The sequence below is a fragment of the Aotus nancymaae genome, unplaced genomic scaffold (genome assembly GCF_030222135.1).
Source record: "Aotus nancymaae isolate 86718 unplaced genomic scaffold, 86718_ANA_hifiasm-v0.15.2.pri h1tg000003l, whole genome shotgun sequence".
Taxonomy (NCBI): domain Eukaryota; kingdom Metazoa; phylum Chordata; class Mammalia; order Primates; family Aotidae; genus Aotus; species Aotus nancymaae.
The window spans coordinates 10,819,499-10,839,898 of NW_026988414.1; the positions used below are offsets into that span (position 1 = coordinate 10,819,499).

Here is a 20,400-nt window from a genome sequence, read left to right on the forward strand (position 1 = left end):
AAGACAAAAGAGGAGAATTTCCTGCTAGAACCAGTCCTTTGGGATGGGAGGAGAGAGTGCTGAGGGGTCAAACGTGAGCGGCTTCCTCACTCTGAAGGGTTTGGTTATTTATCTAAGGAGACCCCTTAAGAAGCAGGACAGGCCAGCTTAATTCCCAGCAGACCTGTTTCTCCTGACGTAGGGCACTCAGGCATAAAATCAGCTGAAAGTGGAAGAGCATCAAAGTCCTCTTAGTGGCCAGGCTGAGGTGGTCAAGCCTGAGAGCTGGGCCTCAGCTCTGGCTAGCTCAGCTTCTTTGGCTATGTGCTGGTCAACTAGCTCAGACTCTGGCTGTGGCCCAGAGAATGTCAACCCTGGAAGAGACTCACTTAATCCCACCTCTTCTTTCTATGAATAGGAAAACAGGCCTGAAGAGGGGAGGAAACTGACAGAGGCACACAGCAAATTGGGGTCACTCTAGCGCTAGAACCCTGATGTCCAAAGTTCTGGCCCAATGCTCTTTTACCTCTCTGTACTGGGCTAATTGTGAAGGGCCTTGAATGCCAAGCTAAGGAAAGAAACATGCCCCAGAGAAACAGGACACACTAGAAAAGGAGCGGGCAGCGTCAGAGATGCACTGCAGAAAGTCTTCACTTAGAAGCAGGGAGGAGTTTACCTCTCTCCTTCTAGGGTCTGGGCTGGGAATTGGGGCTACTCTTTATTGTTTATTTATTTTTTTTGAAGCGAAATCTCGCTCTGTCACCAGGCTGGAATGCAATGGCGCAATCTCGGTTCACTGCAACCTCTGCCTCCCGGGTTCAAGTGATTCTCCTGCCTCAGCCTCCCAAATAGCTGGGACTACAGGCACATGCCACCATGCCCGGCTAATTTTTGTATTTTTAGTAGAAATGGGGTTTCACCATGTTGGCCAGGATGGTCTCCATCTCTTGACCTTGTGATCCACCCACCTCCGACTCCCAAAATGCTGGGGTTACAGGCGTGAGCCACCTTGCCTGGCCCGGGGCTACTCTTCAGATCTAATGTTCTACCAGGCCTTCAATAAACTGCCCTTGCAAAGCAGCCTCCCATTTCATAGCATTTGAAGGAAAAACTGGCTGCTCTTTTTTTTTTATTTGGGGAAAAATTGTGGTCAGGGGACTTTTGTTATGTAAAGGGAGATGGAAATCCCCTTGAAATGGAGAAGTTTCGGACAATAAAGTGGCGTCATGGAAAGGCTGAGTTTGTGATGCTAACTGGCTTTTCTTGGACTGGAGCTTGACTGGGTCAAGGCGCCTCTCCTCGGGGTCTCTGCCAGAAATGACGGAGGGAGGAGGCCCCTCAGCGCTGAAGAGATGGACTCTGGCATCCAGGCTCAAGTTCCTCTTTATTACCTACATTGTTCTGCAGCCTTGAGGCCCCAAATCTCATGATTTTTGACATTTCAACAAACGAATCACACTATTGTTGACAATATTTTTCTGTACATCTACTCACTTTTAATAACTGATATTTTAAAAGAATGTTTCTATTGCTACATCAGTAGAAAATCAACTTCATTTCCATAAAAAATAAGTACAAGGAAAACAAAACAACATGATTACGTTCTGGCTAGATATGGTTGCCTGTTCTGTCGTTGTTAGGAAGGGAGATTGGAATTGCATTAGAGAACTTCTACTGGCATATTACAAACAACCCGAAGCTTTCCTTGACTTAATCAAAAGGAAGGGAAAATAATTGAAAATAGAGTAACTAGGTGGTTTAGTTACCTAATGTCTTTGTGTGAAACAGCTGAAATTCGCTCTGGTTCCACCGATTCTAGCCAAACCTTGGAAAATGCTTTGGACAGGACCTTGCTCTCCCACCCACTGGCTGAGTGACCTTGGGAAAGTTCCTCAAGCTGTCTGAGCCTCTGATTCTTCACCTGCAAAATGGATGTGTTCACAGAATGTACGCCCTCGGCTTCTAAGATGCTATCATAGAAGGCATAGGAAGTCCTTCACCTACTGTGGTCTCTGAGAGGTAAGAATAGTAAGAATACTAATGGTGCTGATACCAGTGGGCTAGGGGAGGTCCCCAGATACCCGTAGGACTTTGGCCCCGGCTGGTGTCCAGGAATCTGACACCATCGTGAAAAGGAATTCAGCGACAAATTGGAAAATAGTGAAAGTATGGAGAGTTATTGCAAGATGAAAAGTACATACTCAAGAAAGGGGAGTGTGGGTATACTTAAGAGAGAGAGAGTCATGCAACCGGATTTGCAGTTTCCATCTACATGGGTTTCTTTAACCAAGAGATGGAATATTCATGAAAATTCCTGGGAAAATGTGAAGATTTCTCAGAATTCTGGTGCCACTCATTTTTACTCACACCAAATATGGGTATTCCAGGATCTTTCCTGGCACTGGTGGGTGTGTGATTATGTTAATGAGCATATAATGAGGTCCTCGGTGAGACCTAGGTCAAATTCAGCGCCATGTTGGGTCCAGTTGGTCGTAGCCAGCTTGACTCACACCCTGGTTTTTCAGGGTCTTCTTGGCCCCTAGTTTCTGCAGCTATTTTAACAGTTTCCTTTTGCTAGTCATGTAAAACTGCTGCCTGGAATTTGCTGTTCTCCTGTGTCAACCCTGTATCACTCCTGTCTCAATGCTATCAGGAAGGCTTTGATAAAATCCCTTAACTTGGAGTGCTGTGGCTCCTGCCTGTAATCTCACACCTTGGGAAGCCAAGGCAGGAGAATCACTTTAGCCAAGGAGTTTGAGACCAGCCTAGACAACATGGTGAGACTTGCCTCTATTAAAAAAAAAATCCCCTAACTTGAACCTTCTGGTATTTGGTGTGTTTTGGGGAACTGAGCCAGGAGTCTGGGTAAAGAGAAGCAGCGAGAGCAGAAGCAGCAGACACAGAGCCCCAGCAGAACTGCCGGGCCAGAGGAGTTGGCCCCCAAGGGGTGGATCTGTGATCCATCCCCAGGACTCTGAGAAACATCAAGGAAGTGAAACTGAATAAAGATACTGGACTTCAGTGGTCATGCAGGATGGATGCTTAGACAAAACTGGTAGGGTAACCTCCAAATGCCAGATAATTTGAGGACCCTGGGAGATGAATATTATTGTTCTCCATCTTACATACAAGAAAAATGAAACTTATGAAAGTTGCCAGTACCAAAATGGAGTCACTTATGTCAGACTCTCACCAGATGGAGCTGGGAGGCCATGAAGGAAGGGTTCTCATGCATGTATGTCTATAACAGAAACTATCCAAGGAATTCCACAGAAGCCACCTGGCTTGCATAGAGACATTTGCCCAACAGCAGCTGTCTCCACCAATCGGCTAAGGCCAACTCCTGCAACATGCTCCTGTAACCGATGGTCTTTTTTCCAAATTAGCTTACATGTACTTCTCCTCCTTTGTTTATTTTTCTTGAGACAGAGACTCACTCTGTCACCCAGGCTGGAGTGCAGTGGTATGATATCAGCTCACTGTAACCTCCACCTCCCAAGTTCAAGTGATTCTAGTGCCTCAGCCTCCTGAGTAGCTACAGTTATAGGCTCATGCCATGATGCCAGGCTCATTTTTGTATTTTAATAGAGACAGGGTTTTGCCATATTGGCCAGGCTGGTCTCGAACTCCTGACCTCAAGTGATCTGCCCACCTCGGCCTCCCAAAGCACTCGGATTACAGGCATGAGCCATTGCACCCGGCCTCTCCTCCTTTCTCTTAAAAGCTCCTCCTTCCCCTATCCCCTTTGGTGCACCTATGGTCCACCATAGCACGCACACCCCAAATCACAATTCCCTGTTATTCCCAAATAAATTCTTTGTTTTGGGGAACTGGTCTCTCTGCTGTTTATTTCAGGTTGGCAGAACTAAAATATAATACAATATTAAATGACTGCCAGGCAATTCATAGCAGATCTGTACTCCAGGACCGCTCTTTTTAAGAGCTCAATAAATGTTCTGAACATGCTTAGTCATAGCTAAACTGTGATTCATGGCATGAAGTAGACTAGACACATACATAAAAAGAATGAATTTAGCAGACCATGCATGGTGGCTCATGCCTGTAATCCCAGGACTTTGGGAGGCCAAGGCAGGTGGATCAAGAGATCGAGACCATCCTAGCCAACAAGGCAAAACCCCGTCTCTACTAAAAATAGAAAAATCAGCTGGGCATCGTGGTGCGTGCTTATAGTCCCAGCTACTCGGGAGACTGAGGCAGGAGAATCGTTGAGCCTGGAAGGGGGAGACTCCATCTCAAAAGCAAAAAAAAAAATCAGGATTTACAAAACAATAAGGACAATTTTTTTTTTTTTTTTTTTTGAGACGGAGTTTCACTCTTGTTGCTGAGGCTGGAATGCAATGGTGCGATCTCGGCTCACCACAACCTCCACCTCCCAGGTTCAAGGGATTCTACTGCCTCATCCTCCCAAGTAACTGGGATTACAGGTATGCACCACCACACCCAGCTAATTTTTTGTATTTTTAGTAGAGACAGGGTTTCACCATGTTGGCCAGGCTGGTCTCAAACTCCTGACCTCGTGATCCACCCGCCTTGGACTCCCAAAGTGCTGGGATTACAGGAGTGAGCTACCATGCCCGGCCAGTAATAATACATTTCTATATTATTTGAATTATTAACAAATTTAAAGAAATGGCTGTTGTGGGCTGAATTGCATCACTCACCCACACTCCTATTGAAGTCCTCACCCCCAGTACCTCAGAATGTGACTGTATTTAGAGTCAGGGTCTTTCATGAACTGATGAAATTAAAATGAGGTCACTAGGGTTCGTCCTAATCCAATATGACTGGTGTCTTTATAAGAAGAGGAGATTAGGGGCCTACTGGAGGGTGAAGGGTGGGAGGAGGGAGAGGCTCAGGAAAAAGAACTCATGGATACTAGGCTTAATACCTTGGTGACTAAATAATCTGTACAACAAACCCCCATGACAGAAGTTTACCTATGTAACAAACCTGCGGTACTGCTGAACTTAAAAGTTAGATTTTAAAATAGAAATCTCCTTAAGTTAGAAAAATACTTTTAAAATCTAAATAAAACCGGGCGCGGTGGCTCACACCTATAATCCCAGCACTTTGGGAGGCCAAGGTGGGTGGATCACGAGGTCAAGAGATTGAGACCATCCTGGTCAACATGGTGAAACCCCGTCTCTACTAAAAATACAAAAAATTAGCTGGGCATGGTGGCACGTGCCTGTAATCCCAGCTACTCAGGAGGCTGAGGCAGGAGAATTGCCTGAACCCAGGAGGCGGAGGTTGCAGTGAGCCGAGATCGCGCCATTGCACTCCAGCCTGGGTAACAAGAGCGAAACTCCGTCTCAAAAAAAAAAAAAAAAAAATCTAAATAAAGTGTAAGACAAAACCCACAAGTAAAAAAGGATGAGGAAATTAGGAGGCAGACACACAGGGAAGACCATGTGAAGACACAGAAAGAAGACAGCTGTCTACAAGCCAAGGAAGAAACCAGCCCTCAGAAGAATGTAACCCTTGGACACCTTGATCTTGGACTTCTAGCCTCAAGAATAAAATAATTTTCTGTTGTTTAAGCCACCGAGCCTGTAATATTTGTTATGGCAGCCCTAGTAAACTAATACAATGACCAAGGTGAAATTCTTGTCTTCCAGGAACTCCTAGCCTAGTGGGAGAAGTGATTAATAGAACAATGTCACTATAATGCCAAGAAAACTGGGAGAAGTCCTGCAAAATACAGAAGCAAGGTACTTCGGAACCTAGGAGGAGGAGGACATTGCAAGGCCTGGCAGGTATCACAGGGGAAGTGGCTTTTGAGCTGGGCCATGAAGGACAAGAAACAGAGAAAAGCAGGCAGGTGGGAGAGATAGGGACTGTTTCTGGGGGAAATACACAAGCAAAGGCCTGACCGGTGAAAGTCAGTCCTGTGTCAGATTAGGACAGCAATGCTTTCCCCAAGTACATGCTTTAGGAGGTGGTGGAGATGCAGCTGGAGGTGTGTGTTTGCTGGCAGTTTCATTCATCAGCAGTTCCTGATCACTATTGGCCATCATGGATGGTTATTAAACATGGGAGTGACATCGTTGGATTTGCTTTGTAGAATGATCACTCTGATGGTCTATGAGGCAGGAGTTGAAAAGTAATGGGCCGGGTGCAGTAGCTCACGTCTGTAATCCCGGAATTTGGGAGGCTGAGGCAGGTAGATCAGCTGAGGTCAGGAGTTTGAGACCAGTCTGGCCAACATGGCAAAAACCCGTCTACTAAAAATAACAAAAATTAGCCAGGCGTGCTGGCATGCACCTGTAGTCCCAGCTACTCAGGAGGCTGAAGCAGGAGAATTGCTAGAACTTGGGAGGCAGAGGCTGCAGTGAGCCGGAAAAAAAAAAAAAAAGAAAAGAAAAAAGAAAAGTGATAGCCTAAGAGCTTTTCGGTCCACAGAAATGTTTTGTTTCATTCAGTTATTTTTTTCAAAATTAATTAACTGTGCTAACAGTTAATAAATTATAAACAATTATAGGTATAATTATAATTTATATGATACTTAAAATATATGGTTTCTAATCATAAACATTATAATTAATTTTCCAATGAATTAACACAACCATGTTAATGTTAATTTTGTTGGTTGATTTATATGTGTATTATAATATTAGTAAATTGGAAGAGCTCTTAAAATCTTCAGGTTTTTTTTTTTTTTTTTTTTGAATCTGAGTCTCACTCTGTCACTGAGGCTGGAGTGCAGTGGTGTGATCTTGGCTTACTACAACCTCTGCCTCCTGAGTTCAAGCAATTCTCCTGTCTGCCAGCCTCTCGAGTAGCTGGGATTACTGGTGCACACCACCACACCTGGCTACTTTTCGTATTTTTAGTAGAGGTGGGATTTCACCACGTTGGCCAGGCTGGTCTCGAACTCCTGACCTCAGGTGATCCACCTGCCTCGGCCTCCCAAAGTGTTGGGATTCTAAGTGTGAGCCACCAACCCGGCCAATTTTCAGGTGTTTTAGAGATCTTTTACAAATGTTATGGGTTGAATTCTGTCCCTCCACAAAAAAAGATATGTTGAATTCCTAACCCCCAGTACCTTTGAATCTGACCTTTTTTGGAAACGGGGTTTTTGCAGATGCAATTTTGATGGAAATTAAGATATGGTTATGTAAGAGTAGGGTGGGTCCTTGATTCAATATGACTGGTGCCCTTATTAGAAGAGGAGAGCCGGGCGCAGTGACTCATGCCTGTAATCCCACCAGCCTGGCCAACATGGTGAAACTCCGTCTCTACTAAAAATACAAAAGTTAGCCAGCCGTGATGGTGGGCACCTGTAATCCCAGCTACTCCGGAGGCTGAGGCAGGAGAATCCCTTGAATCTGGGAGGCAGAGGTTGCAGTGAGCCAAGATTGTGCCACTGCACTCTAGCCTGGGCGACACAGTGAAACTGTCTCAAAAAAAAAAAAAAGAAGAAGAAGAAGAAGAGGAGATACAAACACAAGGAGAAGATAGCCATGTGACGATGACAGGCAGAGCCTGGAGTGATACAGCCACAAGCCAAGAACAACAAGGATTGCCAGCGACCACCAGAAGCTAGGCAAGGGCAAGGAAGGAATTACTCAGTCTCAGAGGGAGCATGGCTCTGCCGACACCTTGATTTTGGGCTTTCAGCCTCCAGAACTGTGAGAGAATACGTTTTTAGTATTTCAAGCTACCCAGTTTATGGTAATTTTATCATAGCAGCCGTAGGTAGCTCATACAGCAAGGAGCCTATATTTCCTCCTAACAAGTGGCTGCTGTCCAGTAAGGTACTCCCAGGAGGTACATCTCTAGCCAGATGACATTGCTCACCCACCTAAGGCACAGATGCTACAACAGAGGTCCAGAAGAGAAAAGATGAGGTCTCAACTAACGCAGTAGCTCCTGGGAGGGACTTTAAACTGGGTTAGCTTGTGAGACCTTGGACAAGAGCTCTGTAGGAATGCGTCATAGGATAACTCAGGAGAAGCGATGTGTTCCTGGGAATGCTATCTGATAGGTCTTTGGAATTGGTAGGAATGTAGGCTTATCCCTCCTTGTTCTTAGAAATAGTCATTCCTTGCTTCATGAAAGAGGATGAACTAGTATTCATTATTAATATGTTATATTTTGTACACTACCATGAACCAGGCCCTGTTTTGAGGGTTTTATTATATACCTTGTGTCATTTAATCCTCCTACAATGCTATGAAAATTCTCCACTTTATAGACAAGAACACTGAGGCTCAGAAAGGTTATGGGACCTAGATTTAAAAAAAAAAAAACAGGACTTACTCAATGCCTCTGAGGTGCCTGAGCTGGCATTTTAAGGATGCACTCATTGAATCCTCACGAAACCCCGTAAGGGAGGTGCTTTTATGATCCCCATGGTGCTGGGTGCGGTGGCTCACACCTGTAATCCCAGCACTTTGGGGGGCCCAGGTGGGCAGATCATGAGGTCAGGAGTTCAAGACCAGCCTGGCCAACATAGTGAAACGCTGTCTCTACTAAAAATACAAAAATTAGCCAGACGTGGTGGCATGCACCTGTAGTCCCAGCTACTCAGAAGGTTGAGGCAGGAGAATCGCTTGAACCCAGGAGGCGGAGGTTGCAGTGAGCCCAGATTGTGCCTTTGCACTCCAGCCTGAGCGACAGAGTGAGACTCTGTCTCAAAAAAAAAAAAAAAATTATGATCCCCACAGTATGCCCTGCACCATTCAGATAAGGAAACTGAGACTCAACAGGTCAAATAATTGCTGAAGCTGGATGAGGGGTACAGCAGTTTGTGCTTTTGTCTGTATCTAAAGTCCTTGCTCTAAAAGAAGGCATGAGCTTGTTGGTTGAAAGTGTTTTTAATCTTTTTATTCATTCATTCATTGATGAATGCTCTTTATTGTTTTATGTATTTTGGAAAGAAGGCAGCTGTGTGTAGCTGAGAGGACACTGGCCCAGGTGCTGAGAGACTTGGGCTCTGGTCTAGTCTGGGCCTCAGTGTCCCCATCCATGACATGTGCGGGCTGTAATGGCTGATCTCGAATGCCCTTTCTTGTGCCAAGAGTCTATAATTTTGTGATTCCCCAGCCTTGGGAAGAAGTCACTAGCTAATACTATTACAACAGCTCAGAATGCTAATTTGCCAAGATCTCAGCTGAGGATTTTAATCCAAGTCCACCTGACTGCAAAGCTTCTTCACTTTATTCTGGGTTGAGAAAACAGAGGAACTGAAAAAGAGACTGGGGAAACACTGCTGCCAAACCGGGTGTGCGCGAGCAACACAAATGGGACCAGTGTCCACAAGCTGGGAGTTCTGGCGGCAGAGCAGGCCCGGCGTGGGCCTACTGCGCCCTCTAGTGGAGCACGCCTGAATCGGCTCCCTTTTTCGTAGACAAAGGGTTGCAAGAAGCAGGAAGTGGTTTTCCCAATAGTTTTGGAAACCACTGACCCCAGCTATTGTCCTAAAATGTAGGTGGCTTGAAGGTATTTGTCACTCCTCCGTGAAGCCCAGCTGCCCTGTGTTCATTTACTGATGAAACTAATTATATTTTGTTTCTGTTTTTATAACTTGCAGATACTTAGGCCAGGTAAAAAGCAGTGAACCCACCAGAAAAGGTGCCTTTCCCCTTCAGCTCAGGGTGAGGGAGGGCAGACATTAAACCTGTAAAATAGAAAATAAATATATGGGCAGGAAGAAAATCTCTTTCCTTCACGCCGCCTTTTCTCCTTAGCTTTCTCTCCAATCTCTGGATGGGAAAAAGATCTTTGTCAAGAGCAAGAGCCAGGTGTGGTGGCTCACACCTGTAATCCCAGCACTTTGGGAGGCTGAGATGGATGGATCACTTGAGGTCAGAAGTTCAAGACCAGCGTGGCCAACGTGGCTAAACACTGACTCTACTAAAAAAAATACAAAAATTAGCCAGGTGTGGTGGTGCATGCCTGTAGTCCCAGCTACTCAGGAGGCTGAAGCAGGAGAATTGCTTGCACCGGGGAGGCAGAGGCTGCAGTAAGTTGAGATCGTGCCACTGCACTCCAGCCTGGGTGACAGAGCAAGACTCTGTCTCAAATAAAAGAAGGCCAAGGAGTGCAAAATACTTTTTAACATAAAAAATGCTTTAAAATTATGTCCAGCTTCATTTGTTGCAGATACTATGCTCTGGGGATTCTAAAATAACTTCTAATCTGTACTGAAGCAATGCCGAGAGTCAGCCTTGAAGGCTGTATTGTGAGCCTCCTCCAGGAAGGCACTGACTCCCTGGCAGGGAGAGCAGAGGGTGGGAAATGATTGGGGGCTACAGTGGAGGGGGATTTTACACACATTTATAACCTTCACAACAATCCGATAAGCTCGGGACCACCATACCTATTTTACAGATGAGAAAACTGAACCCCAGAGAGATCAAGATGCTTGCCCAAGTCTCAGAGCTAATAAACTGCAGAGTTGGAATTTAAATCTCGGAGGAACAATTGATAAGGATTCCAAAATCTGGTTTCCAATCTCAGCTCTGAACATGCTTGTTGTGTAGCTGTTTGTTTTTTTAATCTGCATTATGAGGTCTCAGTTAAAAGGTATCCATAGTCTCTTCCCCATCTGCCGACATAAGGGCCTCTGCAGAAAAATGGGAAGGTGGTCACTGAAAGGTTTCAGTGGACAGGAGGAGACAGGAGCCCAGGTCCGAGCCCAATCATTGGTCACTGATGAATGAGTACACAGCTAACCCATCAGCCTTTCCTGAATCTCACAGCTTCACCAGTAATCAAATACAGAACATTAGAGGCCTCAGAGATTCCTTTATCCAACTGTTTTTTAAGTTTTTAAACAGAAGTCTAATTCATAAAGCCTTTCATATTCTTTTGGTATGCATTTTTTCTTTTGGTGGGGAGGCGGCTGTTGAGAGAGAATGGAAGAGGGGATAGACCCCATCTACTTGAACTGCCCTGGAAGACTGTGGTCCTTTGGTCTGAAAAAAAAATTGAACTGAAAAGATCAAGTAACCTCTCCACATTCCAGATAGGAAAAATGAGGCCCAGAGAGGGGAAACTACCTACCCAAGGTCACACAACTGGTTTAAGGTAGTCCCAACCTCAAGCTCTCATTCCCAGTTCAGTGCTTTATCCACCCCACCTCCATCTGAGCTGGATCCCCAATTAATTATTAATGGCAACTTTTACACCTAAAAGTATTTATTAGCAATGTCAGGCTACTAAAATGCCATCGCCTACTTACACAGTAGCTAAAGGATCTGTTGTGTGAGCCAAATCACTCAAAGTTTCAAGGCATTTTAAGACTTGTGAGTTTTTTTGTTTTGGTTTTTATTTTTTTGATACCATATACCTTTTTTTGGTGGTAAAATACACATAATATAAAATTTACCATCTTAGCCACTTTTAAGTGTACCATTTAATAGCATTAAGTACATTCACATTGTTGTGTGACCGCCACCACTATTCATCCTCAGAACGTTTTCATCATCCCAAACTAAAACTCCGCTCATTAAATGATACCTCCCCATTCCGCTGTCCACCAGGGAACCACCTTCTAAGTTTCTGTGTCTCTGTATTTGACTGTTCTGCGTACTTCACGTAAGTGGAATCCTGCACCATTTGTCTCTGTGACTGGCTCATTTCACTTAGCATAACAGTTCATCCTCGTAGTTGCATGTGTCAGAATTTCCTTTCCTTTTCAGGCCGAATAGCGTCCCATTCTTATCAACAATATCCCCAAATGTGGCATGTATCACATTTCCCTTAACCATTCATTCCTCAGTGGACACTAGGATTGTTTCCACATCTGTGAGCGGAGTTAATAACATTACTTACCTTGTGGTAATTGCAAAGACTGAATGAGGTAAAAGCGGTTTACACAGTTCCTGGTTATGTACTAAAAAGCTCGGCAAGTCATTCCTGTGGTCAGAGAGGGGGTGAGATATTTTATAATGTGTTCTTATCTCTCCCAATACACTCATACTGGTATTGAAACTCTCTCACAGAAGTGTGGTACTTTATAGTTTACAACCACATTCACGTCGGTGATCCCATGTGCACTGCTAGCCCTTCTCTGTAAGATTCACAGGACGGGTGCTGGTATCTCCATTTCACAGAGGATAAAACTGAAGCAAAGAGAAAGCCCCAGATCATCCAGATATTAGCAGCTTTCAGTGGCTGTCTGTCTCTCTGGCTCTTGGGGAGTCCACTGCGATAGATTGGGTTACATTCACCTATATTCACCTCCCCACAGGAGAATTAGGCACCCCAATCCTATCAACATGAGGCTATAAGACTCACTCTGGCTAATAAAATGTGGGCGTAAGTGACGTGTGCTACTTTGGAGCAGAATCTGGAAGACTTAGGACGTCACTCACCAGGTCGCTTTTCCCTCCGCCGTGACATCTGACAACGTTCCAGAGAGATAAAGGGAGGGACACAGAGAGGCAATGTGTTCGGCCAGCCTGGGTCCTAAAGTGAAGATGGTGTGGAACAGGGAAGCAGTTGACACATTATGGTCGTAGAGAAGGAGGAAGAAACACACCTTTGTGATAAGGTTTAAATCCACTGACATTTTGGAGTGATTAGTTACACAGTCAAACCTAGCCTCTCCTGACTAATATATCTATAAAGGCAATATCCTCTCCTGAGAGTAGGGATTTATTATGTCAGGCCCTAGATGAATCTTGACTGGTCTATGGTGCATGTGTGTGTGTGCGTGTGTGTGTGTGTGTTCATGGCACAGGAAATATGAGAAAGTGAAGGCCTAACCCAAATTGTTTTAGATGCTGTGCAGAGAGGCCTGTTTCTCATTCTTCCTTCCTTCTCCCCAGTTGTTTGTATTACTCTAAAGAAAACTTTCTGGTTTCTGTTTAATTCCATGATAGCAGATAAAGGTTTTCTTCTTTCCTATTTGGGGAAAAGGCTTTCAGGAGCTATGTATTGGCTCGTAGAAATAATTACAGGAGCTTCTGTTTCCTGAGTGTTTATTCCCTACCAGGCACTATGCTATGAGCTTTTCACATTCTGCCTCATTTTCTCTTAATAATTGGCGTAGGTATTAAATACTGCTATTTCCTGATTTTCGAGACGAGGAAATGAAGAATTAAAGACCATAAGGAACTTTCCAAAGCCACATAGCTACTAAGAAGCAAGGCTGGGACTGAAATCCAATTACAGTGTTGGATGATTTCTGACTTGTCAGTTTGGGTCCCTCTGACAAAATATCTCACCCCCTCTTTGCCCACAGGAATGACTTGCCAAGCTTTATAGCACATAACCAGGCACTGTTATTTGTAGGCACTATTATGCTTGCTTCCTCTGCTATTTCTTTCCCCCTCTGCTAATTCTAAGCCCCACTCTTTGCTCACCATGGATGGTAGAGGGGAACCTCCTTTCGCTAGTTCTGGTTTCAGTGAGGAAGGATTTTTTTCTGAGCACATTCCTGGTTCCTCTTCATGCTTTATCCATTCTTGGAAAGATGAAGGACTGTAAATTTGAAAATGCCTGGTCATTCCCAACTTAGCATTTCTTTTGACAGAAGTGCTCCTTGGCCCTGCCCGCTTCAGCAGGAGGCCTCCCCTAGTCTTTGCAGCCCACTTCTTTTTTTTTTTCCTTGTTTCAAGTTTTAATCAAAGCTTGTATATAAGATTACTTTATTCCTGCATCTTCTCAATTGTTTCTTCCTTATATTTGCCCTTTTCCTTTCCTACTTGGCAAGATTTGGCTTTCCATTCAAGGATCTTTTTGAGGCCTTTGTCCAGTTTTAGCCTAGTGATAACCACCTTGCTGTACGTGGACAGTTGTGCCATTAGCCTTTTCCTGCTGCACCCGTTCAATGTAGATTACGTATTTCTTCCTGTAAACCTAGACTACTTTGCCAATCTGCTGCAGCCCACTGCTTAGGTTCACTATTAGTGGCGCCCTTCAGCTAACAGCCCTAGAGGCTTCTTCTCCAACCTAGCGATATCAGTAATTAAGAAAATATTCCGGCCTCCCTCCACATCTTTTTGTTTGGTTTCTGAACTTGTTCAGAACTCAGACAAAGCAAAGGAATGCTATTTATTCAGAGCCCCGCCTAGAGCCCCAAATGGGCATCCTAAGGGAATTACATTGGTGGGAAAGTTTTCACGGTCCACTGATGGTCCTCGTCCTCACCTTGGTGGCCTCAGGGTTTAACTCCAGCCTCCCTGGACCTGCATCTGTCCCTCTTTTAGGCAATGAAAGGTGGTATAGCAGAAATAGCTGGTTGTTTCTCAGTATCCATTCTTTTCTTCCCTCATTATTAATAATCCTCCCCAGGACAAAGACTAAATTTCTCTGCATCCCTTGCAGCTAGGTGTGACTGTGTGATCCACCAATGGGATGTCAGCAAAAGCAATAGGTACAACTTCTGGGTCATACACTTAACACGAAGGCATGTGCTATATACTTCTTTTTCTCTCCTTCCTGGTGTTAGCTGAAGTATTTGAACCATGATATAGAAGCATGATTTGAGGATGGCAGTGCAATAAACAAGGAGGAACTTACATCTTGCTGCCTTCAAGCTGCTATGTTACCTCTGTACTACTTACCCAGACTTCTATGTGAGGGAGGAATAAATTTCTATTGTGCAAAAGCCATGGTCATTTTTTTAGTCTCTTGGTTGCAGCATGTGAACCATGTATTCTAAGTAGGTACTCAAGAAGGGACTTCCAACTGGGGAAGGGGTTCAGGGCTCTGCCAGGAGCCTAAGTGTGTGCCTGATTCACATGGATGAGGGCATTAGTGAATAAAGGTAGGAAAGAAGGACCAGGCATTTGTTGATGCTTGATTCTAGATATTGTGTCACATACTTTCAGTTACACTTTCCCAGTTGATCTAAACAACAATTCCATGTGTGTATGGGCAAGGGGAAAATCTATTATCTCATTTTATACTGGAGGCTCAGAGAAGTTAAGTGATTTGGGCCAGGTGCAGTGGCTCACACCTGTCATCCTAGCACTTTGGGAGGCCAAGGTGGGCAAAACTCTTGAGCTCAAGAGTTCAAGACCTGGCAACATCAAGAAACCCTGTCTCTACAACAACAACAACAACAAAATTAGCCGAGTGTGGTGGCATGCACCTGTAGTCTCAGCTATTAGGGGGTGAGGACTGAGGTGGGAGTATTGCTTGAGCCCAGGAGGTGGAGGCTGCAGTGAGCTGATATCGTGCCATTGAACTCTAGTCTACATGACAAAGTGAGACCCGTCTCAAAAAAAAAGAAGTTAAGTGCTTTGTCTAAGGTCACACAGCTAATAAAAAGTTCTGCTGGAAATGGAACTGAGGTCAGTTTGAGTCTCAAAACCATATACTCTCCTCCATAGCATACCATTCACTCATTAACTCCCTCCACCAAATACAATACTATATTCTACAACACAACAAAATCCTGCCCCTGTTGGGAGACTACCCTCCATGGGTCCCATGTTTCTGCACATCTTGTGAGCATAGGCACAACTGCCCTTTGTCCTAAACTGTCTTTCCAAGGATGTTTATAGGGCAGTCTTGGAGGTTAGAGATAGTGTTTCCTTCTACAGCAAAAATAGATATAATTACTTCCCATTATAAAAGATGTGATTTCCTTAAGCACAGGGTTCTTCTGTAACACAATCCACTGTATGCGCTGGTACCCCTTCCTATCACCACCTGCAGGTCTTTGGCACAAAGAGAACTACTGCAAATATGTGATGCTCATGCTGCTTGCTGTGCTGTGAATAATATAGTCCTCTGTCTTTGACTCAGAAGTCTCACAACTTCTGCCTGTATCCATGAAACTGGCAGGCTGGCTCGTTAGCTTGCAAGTAGAGTAAGATCTCAGTTCTTAACAGCACCTTCATCATCAGTTTAATTCAGTTGTGTTACATCACGCATGCTTTTAACTAGCATTCTTTCAACTAAATGTACAAGGTCAGAAAAAGTCACAAAGAAATAATCTAGATACCAATCTCCCTTCCCTTTTTCTGAATAAGTGTATGCCTTGGCGTGAGCATGCAATGAAAGAGTTAAATCTGTATTCTCAGTAGGTCTCAGTTCCATGTGGATCTTACGGTGTGCTCTAAAGTTGAAAGAAGTTTACCGAGCATGGTGGCATGTGCCTGTAGTCCCAGGCTGAGGTGGGAGGGTGGCCTGAGCCTGGGAGGTGAAGGTTGCAGTGAGTCAAGATCACTGCACTCCAGCCTGGGCAACAGAGCCAGACCCAGTCTCAAAACAAAGTTCAAAGATGCATATTTTTTTCATGTAGCATGGCCTCTTAAATTGAAACTGCCCACTTCTGGTCATCAGCCCAAGGAATGGTTCAATGACAATAAATGAGTCTACAGTGTGGTGCTTTTCCTGAGAAAATTTCAAGCATGCTTTTTACCTTATATGAATATGATTTATTTACCTTAAATAAATATGATTTATTTGTTTGTTTGTTTGTTATGGGCTAACTTTAGAATGTCATGTCCTCATAAGCTATGACACTAGAGGATATTTTTTGGGACAGGGTGGCATAAGGTGTATGGGGAAGTGAAAGGGTACTATTTCAATGGACATACGATTTCTTTTACAATTGAACATAGAGTGTACTTATTCTTACATTGATGCATCACCTTTTTTAGTGTGATGAGTTGATCTAATCCTTTTTCATACCCAGAGACTAATGAGTCTTATGCCCTTGATTTTGACTTCTTCGTCACCTGCTACATTTTGAAGTATATTAATTGCCATTTCTTTTTTGGTTAATGTCAATGGCCATACCACCATGACCGCAACTGATCTCAACTTTTTTTGGTTAAACTAGCTTTTTTGACCATTTCTGTTTAATTAAACTATGTATCACTGGAAGTTAATCAGCTACATTAAAATATATTGGGTTTTTTTATTAGGTAGAACACACATGTGGTAATAAAATTTAGAGTACAAATTATCTTAGTTCTGCTAACTCTTCAATACCACTTCAGGAACTGGGACAGCAGTATTTTAAAGCCTGAGTGTGGCTTGGTGGCAACTCCAAAACCACTGCACAAAGAATGTAAGCACAGGGGTAGGAGGGAATCTCCAATTCAAGATAGCCTATGAATTACAATTCACTAGCATAAGAAGAAAATGAACAAATAAAATTAAGCTCCTCATAAGGAGATGAATTAATTTGGTTTAAATAAATGCAATAGAGAGATCTGAGAATGACTTGTTTGGGCTCTGGGAAGAGATGAAGGATAAAATAACGTTGACTTTTGCAAAACAAATTATAAAAATACAAGCAGAAATGAAGCCAGAGTTGGTGGCTATGGCAAAGAATCTGCACCTGAAGAATCCCATGCATCTCCCCAGGAATAGGTGACCCCCCTCGCATTTGCTGTATCTTCCAGCAGTCTGCTAGCTTATGTCGCTATGCCACACTCCTCTCTGATGGACACTTCTTTGCTGAATCCAATCTGGGGCTAGAAAGCCAAGGTGGGAGGAAGGGAGGGGGGAAGCAACTTCAGCCCCTCTCCGTCTAAAGCCATCCAAAAGCCCCTATAGTGCTCTCTCTCTTTCCATTTGTGTTCTCTTTTGTGTAGGAAGCAATGGGGCAGAGCAGATCAGTGCTGCCCCAACAGACAGATAACGAGGGAGTTGCCAGTCCCATCTTCCTGCAGGCACACCCAATCCTTACTAGATTCTTTTGGAGCCCCTCTCCCCTGGTTCTAGAAGAGGATACAGTCCCCATGCGGGGAGAGAAAGAAGGGGTCTCCTTCCATGGCATTACAATTTCCCTAAAGGCTGACTTCCCTCCCATGTCTCCAATCTTTATTTCCACAGATTACTGGTGATGGTCTGTCTGTGAGGAGGGGCTGGAAATGGGGAATAGGTGAGGGAGTAGTGGAGTGGAGGTAGAAGTTGGTGGAAGGGCTGGTTTCTTCAACAACTGCTCTTCAAATGCCCTACTAGAAGGTAGCTGGCTCCAGCCACTGGCAGTTCTTTCAACAAAGAATGCTGGCTCCTTGTGGACTTTTTGTTTTCGGTTTGGGCTTCAGCAACAGATCCAAGACAACAGGAAGAGGATGTATCCATGGAATAAACCCCTCCTAACGTCTAGTCACATAAACACACATGTCTTCTTTGCCCTCCTGTTACAGTTTGACAAATGTTGGCACGCTATTTAGTTTTCTGCACCTTGCTTTTCTCCCTCCAAGTATTTCTTAGACATTGTTCCTTATCAGGACACATACATGGGCTTCATTCTTTTTGATGGCTGCACAGTATTTCACAATATAGATGTACTATAATTTACTATTACAGTTTTCTAGTGATAGACATTTTGTTTGTCTCCAATCTTTTGCTATTACAAACAGTGCTGCAGTGAATATTCCACGTATACATCTCTTCTTATAGAAACAGCTTTTTTTAAAAAGTTAAGTAGAAACCCCAGTGGATGTTTGGCACCCAATGGACAGTCCCTCTTAATTATGCAGCAACTGGTCACATACACTCTCCTAACTTTGAAAATTCTGGGACTTATTACAAGAATTGACCATTTCTACTGTCTTTAATTGCATTGCTTAGCATGTGACGGGCACTCTGCATCCACAATAGTGTTTCTGTTCAAAGCTGCATCAAAGTGTAATGTCTTTCACATAGGAAAGCAGCAATTAGGCATCTACATTTAAGCTGGCTATTGTGCTGCAAGTGCAAATAAGGGAGGAAACAGAATAGGGCTTATTAGAGCCCTGAGGTTACATGTGGCCAGATTCAAGTCCCAGCCAACTTTCACCTAAACGACTTTAGATCTGTATGACACTCAGCTTTTTCATTCATAGAAGGGGGTAAATATAGTATTGACTTCATGGGGACGAGGTAAGGATTAAATAAGAAAATATACATGATTCTTAGGACAGTTCCTGGTACATAGTGTCGAATAAACATCAACCATACATACAGATCTCCCTTCAGGTGACAGTTGAATATAAGAAACTTACTAGCCAGGTCTAAGTTCATACCTGGCAATTAATGATCAATGGCTCACAATTTTCTCCTTTACTTGGCACAGACCAATTTCTTAATTTCAAAAATGTTGAAGTTTGACAACACACTATACTTATTAAATAATATGGAAATAGAAGCCTAGACCTAGGGTTGCAAAGGGATTTCAGTATCACCTTATATTAGATTATTATGTAACAATCATTCTCATTTCTTATTATATACCAGACATTTTGCATATACTATCTCACCTAATTTTCACAAAGATCCATGTGAGAGAGATATTAAATTTTCATATTGCAGAAAAGACTGACAATCTGAGAAATCAAGTGAGATGCACAATGGTATGCCATTAGTAGATTATAGAGCAGGAATTCGAACACAGGTCTCTCTGAAAATATGAGCTGTACAAACTGTCAAACACTTTTCCAGTGAAATCTCACTTGCTCATGGCAGAACCAGTTCATAAAACGTCCTGAATACTAAGGGGAAGATTTAATGGCGGGGGGTCACCTTATCTATTAGGCACAGTATGCACAGTGCTTAGGGCCTCTAATACTTTTAGGGGCCAACGAAAATGAATATTTATTTATTTTAGAGACAGGGTCTCCCTATGTTGCCCAGGCTGGAGCGCAGTGGCTGTTCACAGGCATGATCCCATTACCGATCAGCAGAGGAGTTTTGACATGCTCCGTTTCCGATCTGGGCCAGTGCATCCCTCCTTAGGCAACCTGGGGGGCCCCTCCCTCCTGAACTTAAGCGCGGACATCCCATCTATTGACACAGTGCACTACAGCCCAGAACTCCCTGGGATCAAGCGATCCTTTCTCCTCAGCCTCCCCAGTAGCTAGGACTACAGGTGCAGACTACCAGCCCCGGCTTATGTTCTTTTAAAGTCAGAAGCAAAAAATAAACTCTTAGGTCAAAGAAAATATTTTGTTATATAATACTGAGATATCATCTTTATATCAATGTAGTTGTAAAATATAAGTTAAATATTTCTACATATATTTAACTTCAATGTGTGTGAAATATATGTGTGTGTGTAATGTATAAGCCACAGGGCAAAAGTGCCCAGGGCCCAAGAAAGTCAAAACGTGGCCCTGCACCCGAACTGCACGAAATCTTCTGGATAATGGCAGTGCAAGTTGGAAGATGGGAGGTGGTAGACAAATTGTGAAAAATATCACATTTCTCTCTCCCTGTCAAAGGCACTCCCAAAGTGAAGTCAAAATAGAGATGAAATGCAGGGCCATTTCCTAGCTGCGTGATCTTGGACAAGCGAGTTGACCAACCCGAGCCTCAGTTTCGCCGTGGATACAATGGGATGCGTGGCTTCAACGTTTGTTGAACAGAGACCTAGCCTGGCTTGTTCACCGCTATATACGAAGCACACAGCGATATCTATAGTAAATGCCCCCATAAATACATGTTGAATCAATGCAGTAAATGCTTGCTTAGCACGGTGGCCAGTATACGGTAACCGTC

The 20,400-nt window shown here is 43.8% G+C and overlaps 1 pseudogene; it reads left to right on the plus strand.

Annotated features, from left to right (window-relative positions):
* The window catches only part of LOC105707944 (V-type proton ATPase subunit B, brain isoform-like), a 39,551-nt pseudogene that overhangs the window by 18,602 nt on the left and 549 nt on the right, over nt 1-20,400 (plus strand).